The following is a 6,000-nucleotide window of genomic DNA, read 5'->3' as shown; positions in this document are numbered from 1 at the left end:
AAACAGTCCTGAGTGAGCCTTGTCATTGTCAGCTTATTGGATTCACATGTGCTTGTGTGGTTATACATTCATAGTGTAAGAATTTTAGTTTGTCTTCAGCATCTCATGATTTATTGAACAGATGTATCTATATATATCTGTGTATGTGGTGTACACAACAGAACCAAGAGATGACTTAATTTAGATGCATATTCTAGTGAAATAGAAAGTTAGTTTTACATATGCAAATTTTCCAAACTTTCAGACATTAGTGCCTAACAAAGTATATTTAATCTAAAAACTGCAGAACATCATTAAATCTTTGGTTTATAGGGCTGTTTGAGACCTGGTAGCCCCTCAGGTCCTTTATGAAAATCAAGTTATTGGGTTAATATTATCTGTAGGAGTTACTCAGTTGTATAAAGACAATAGATAAGCAAGTCAAAATACTAAGGAACCACATCTTGTTCTTCATTCATAGAAAGGAAGATGGTTGTCTTGTGGGGAGGAGGTGAAGCTGTACGGGACTGGGAAAGAAGAAGAATATGCAAAACAACATGCGAAAAGGCAGCTCATTTAGGGTGTTGCTTGGTTTTTAGATGCCAAGAATAGTAGTAAAACATAAAAAGTAAATAAACTGGTTGAGGAGTTTTCTCATCCCAAACAGAATTTTCTCATAGGGACAGATTGTTAATTTCCCCTCAAGTATTGGTACATCAAAATTTATTAATGTTTTTAGCTGGAGTAGCAGCCCAAGTGGTGTCTCTAGAGATTAAATGCATAGGTATTTATGTAAGGATATATTAGTTTTTAGAATTAACTTTGGAAAAAGCTGTGTGGGTCTTGCGGGAATGCTAAGTATATAGCACTTAAGGAGAAATCCTTGATGATTAGTTGGATAGATTTATCAAAGACTGAGAAACTAATGCACTTTAAGAATTGGAACAGAAATTAGTATCAGGCATCCTGTGGTTTACAAAAGGGAGTCAATTACTTAAGGTCAATGAGGTTCCATGTAGAACATAAGATCTTTAAAACCTCCCACTCTAGTGATTTTTTTAAAACGCTGGATGTTTCTTTTTTTCTGAGTTTTGGCCATGCCACATGGCCTGTGGGGTGTCAGTTCCCCAACCAGGAATTGAATTCACACCCTTGGCAGTAACATCATGGAGTCCTAACCACTGGACCAAGAGGGAATTCCTAAAACTGGATGTGAGTAAGCACTTCTTAAATGCTAGTTTAAGGATATTTCCTGATACACAGTGTTACTTATTAAAACACTGATTTCCTTTTGAAAAGTTGAACTTACAGTCTGTATAAACTGTGGGAAAACAGTCTTTAAAAATACCAAAACCAGAGATACTGTATAAGTCAATATAGCCACAAGAAACACAGATTGTGTATGTGTCCAATCTGTGATGCTAAAGACCAAACTGATGAACGCATAGCTTATTAAAGTAACAATTTTTGATTGAATTCAGTTCTCTCAGTTCTGTTCACAGGTTTTTTTTTTCTTTACTCATTATGCCTTTGAGATTTTTTAAAATTGCAGTATAGTTGCTGTACAGTATTTTATGAGTTACAGGTATATAATAAAGTGATTCACAATTTTTAAGGGTTATACTCCATTTATAGTTATAAAATATTGGCTGTCTTCCCCATGTTGTACAGTATATCTTTGTATAAGAGCTTATTTTATACCTAATTGTACCTCTGTCTCCCCTGCACTTATGTTGCCCCCTACCCCTTCCTTCTGTCTGCTGTTAACTACTAGTTATTTATATCTGTGAATCTGAATTTTTTTTGTTTGTTTTTGTTTTATTCACTAGTTGTATTTTTTAGATTACACATATAGGTGGTATCATAAAGTATTGTCTCTGTCTGGCATATTTCACTTAGCATAGTGTCCTCCAAGCCCATCCATTTTGTTGCAAATGGCAAAATTTCCTTTCTTAGTGACAGAGTAGTATTCCATTGTATATTCGTTCATCATTCATTGCATAGTCTTTATCCATTCATCTGTTGATGGACACTTAGATTGCTTTGAAAAGGTACATGCAGCCCAATATTCATAGCAGTGTTATTTACTATTCCCAGTTCTTAATTTCCTGGAGTACTTTTGATAGCTATCACTTTTTGTTGCATAATTTATGAGGAGAACAGTGATGGTTTCCCAACCTTAAGAAGAAAGGGCAAGGGATATGTCAGAATTCCTCCTTACTGGTACCTTGGGCAAGTGTCTCTAATTCCTTGAGCTTTCCTTTCTTCACAAAAATTTTAATGATGTGACCCCATAGGCTGTTGCAAAGGTCAAATGAGACAATGTGTAAGTACTTTTCAAGTAGCAAAGGCTTGTGTGAATCAGATATTATTAAAAGTAGTTCAGAACATATGGCTGTGACTGAACTATCTCATTCTTGAAATTATAATTAACAAGAATGTAGTATTAAAAGGAAAACTTTATTCAGGTTTATTTTTTACAATATTACCTTAGCTTTCTGAGAGTTCTAAATAATCAAGCAAAGTAGAATGAGGAAACTCTTCTTATGATCCAGATGTTTTTGTAGATATCCAAATGCTTTTAGTCTGCAAATGCCACTTAATAATGGTTTGAATGGATGATCTGCTGGATATGTTTGAAACTTTCACAGTGTTATAATACATCTTGTATAGAGGAATATTAACATTATTTTAATCTTTTCACTGAACCCAGCTGTTCCCAGATAGAAGCTTGCTAATTTTGCCATGCCATGTAAAAAAATAATCATTCCAAAGCACTGAATTTTTTAAAACAATTTTTTTTTTCTTACACAAGGATACTAAGGTACATGTTAGTTTTGGCAGAATAAACTGTCTGTGCAGGGACCAGGAAATCAACATTTAGCATGAATTTGTTAGTAACTATTGTGTGTTTCAGATGTGTTCTTCAAAGGTAAACAAGATTCTCTACTCCCAAAGAGTTTATATTCCAGTAAGGAAAACAATTTAAAACTTTTTTTCTTTTTTCAAAGAATAAGTGCTATAAAAATATAGTAATGTGATAAAAAGTGTGTGGGGTGGTGGGGTTGTAGAGTAGTGACTGACGGTAGCAGGGGCTAATGTGGGATCACCTGAATGCTAAGAGGCATTACTCAGAATATTACGAAGAAGAGTATTGTGGGCAAAGCTAAGAGCAAGTGAGAGACCTTAAGGCAGGAATTAGGTGGGCAGATTCAGGGACTGGTGGGAGGCAAGTGGTGGCTGAGGAGAGCTGAGGATGGTGAGGGAGGCAGAGCCCACGGGATAAGTTGGATTGTGTAGGTCACTATAAGTAACCTGGTGAATTCCCAGTGACAATTCTTAGTGAAATGGGAATAAGTGAAAGATTTTAAGGGAATGACAATTTTTAAAAATTCATTTATTTTTAATTGAAGGCTGATTGCTTTGCAGTATTGTGTTCATTTCTACCAAACATCAACATGAATTAGCCATAGGCTTACCCATGTCCCCTCCGGCTTGAACCTTCCTCCCACTTCCCTCCCCACTCCACCCTTCTAGGTTGTTACCCAGCCCTGATTTGAGTTGCCTGAGTCATACAGCAAGGCAATGACAATTTTTAAACAACCTTGTTGAGATATGATTTACATACTCTTTAAGATTCACCCGTTTGAATTCAATGTGCAATTCAGTGTTTTCTAGCATATTTATAGAGTTGTGCAACCATCACTATGATCTAATTTTAGAACCTGATTTGTTGTTTAAAAGATCATCTTGGCTCTTGTGTGGAGAACGGATTATAGAGGGGGAAAAGGATAAAAGGATAGTATCAGGAGGCTACTGATGCTACCCAGGTGAAAGATTTTCAAAGTGACCAAAGGAAAATTGGCATTTTTTCACTCTTTCATTGCATCAGTTGCCAACTACCTAATTGAGCCCGTGTTCTGTGCTAGGCCCGGTGCCAGGAGCCAGGTCTCCAGTGATGGAGATGATATTAGACGTGATCCGTGCACGGACTGTGTGTCTCCTCGCAGGTTTGACGAGGATGTTTCTTTCATCAAACCTGCAGGGAGAGTCTCTGACTACACCTGCTAAAACAGCCTTCTCTCTGTGCCATGGAGTTATCGTGGCAGTGACAGCCCACCACTCTTGCCACGCTCTGTTAGAGTCAAGCAACAGATTCCTCCCACATTTGGAGATTAAACAAATGTGTGAACACGGGGAGGGGTTGGGGGTGGGGAATCATCGAGTTATTTTATGGCCTCTCAGCCACAGTCCCTGAGCCTAATCTGTAAAATTGGTATAAAAATAACCTACTTCACAGGTGGTTATGCAGATTCAACATAAGATAACCTGTAGCAAACTCAGCCCTCTGGGCTTTACCACTTGGTAAGAAATTTCATTTGAAGAATAGAGAACTCAGCATATCAAAGTCAACATATAAAGAGCCTTTCTCACTTTACCCACTACCCGCAGTGAAGAAGGCCTCAGTGCTGTCCAGAATTAGGACACTCATGGAGTGTCCTGCATGAGCATGCTTGGCCTGTGACAAGAGAGTACTCGGGAAGGTGGATCAAAGGCTGCCTCCTCTTTTTCTGTGGAGTTGCACCGAGAACATCCCCTTCGAACCATTTCATCCACAAACAGCCAAAAATGCCATTTACAGAGTATTTTGCACTTATGCTCAATATACTGCCACTTCTGCACAATCTAATGGGGTTACAGTGTGTGCTATAAGCCTGTGGCTAAATTCTGCCAGGTATTTCTTCAAATTCTTGAAACCCCCTCTTATAGCCTTCTGGAGTCTCATCTGCAAACGGATTCAAATCAATCAGATTTTTAAGAACAGGCAGAGCTGTAAAGTTTTTGAAATTTTAGTCAAAGCAAAAACAAAAAATAAGCCTGAACTTACTCCCCTCTACTAGTGGGGGAGGATGAAAGAACACTTAAACACTATTGTAGATATCACTCAACTTTAAGAAGACATTTTTGTTTGTTTTGTTTTGTATTTACCCTCGGCAGTGAGAGTACAGAGTCCTAACCACTGGACTGCTAAGGAATTCCCAAGACATATATAGATATATTTTTTAAAAAAGAATGTGGGGCTGTTAATATTCTTTATTTTCCCTTAAGTGGCTCTTTGCTCAGGAGGGATAGATGTGCATCGTTTGGTGGGTTTGTTTAGTTAACATTAGACCTAGTCGTTAATTTTTTTATTTTTTTAGGCCATGAGGCTTGCAGAACCTTAGTTGCCTGACTAGGGATTGAACCCAGGTCACTGCAATGAAAGCACCAAGTCCTAACCATTAGACCAGCAGGGAACTTTCTAGACCTAGTGGTTTAAAAGATCTTTAATGGCAATGCAGGATTGTTTTCATTTTAAGGGCTATTTTATTTAAGAAACATATAATTTTTAAAGATTACATAAAATCTCACCACCTCAAGGTAGCCATGATTAACACTGTGATGTACTTCCAGGTGTTTGTCAGTGTTCATGTGTGCTGGTGGAATACGTGTACAAGAATGCCAAAATATGTCCTAGGGGCTCTGTGTGCTTGAATTAGCCCATATGGTTATTTTCAGATCCATATAGTTGGAATGATGTTGAAGCTGAAACTCCAGTCCTTTGGCCACCTGATGCAAAGAGCTAACTCATTTGAAAAGACCCTGATGTTGGGAAAAATTGAAGGCCGGAAGAGAAGGGGACGACAGAGGATGAGATGGCTGAATGGCATCACCGACTCAATGAACATGAGTTTGGGTAAACTCCGGGAGTTGGTGATGGACAGGGAGGCCTGGCATGCTGAGGTTCATGGGGTTGCAAAGAGTCGGACACGACTGAGCAACTAAACTGAACTGAACTGATGGTTGGAAAGCCCCTGGAAGAAGAGACTATATTTCTTTTCCTTTTGAATTCTTTCTAGGCCTCTGAACTAGGTGGATACAAGACAAATGTGAGTTAACTAATGAATATATAAACAAGCCATAAAATATACACCTATGTAATGTCATTATTTGAAACATTTGCTTTAAATGCTTCCAACC

The sequence above is a fragment of the Capra hircus genome, chromosome 7 (genome assembly GCF_001704415.2).
Source record: "Capra hircus breed San Clemente chromosome 7, ASM170441v1, whole genome shotgun sequence".
In the NCBI taxonomy this organism is placed as follows: domain Eukaryota; kingdom Metazoa; phylum Chordata; class Mammalia; order Artiodactyla; family Bovidae; genus Capra; species Capra hircus.
This window is presented reverse-complemented; position numbering follows the sequence as displayed.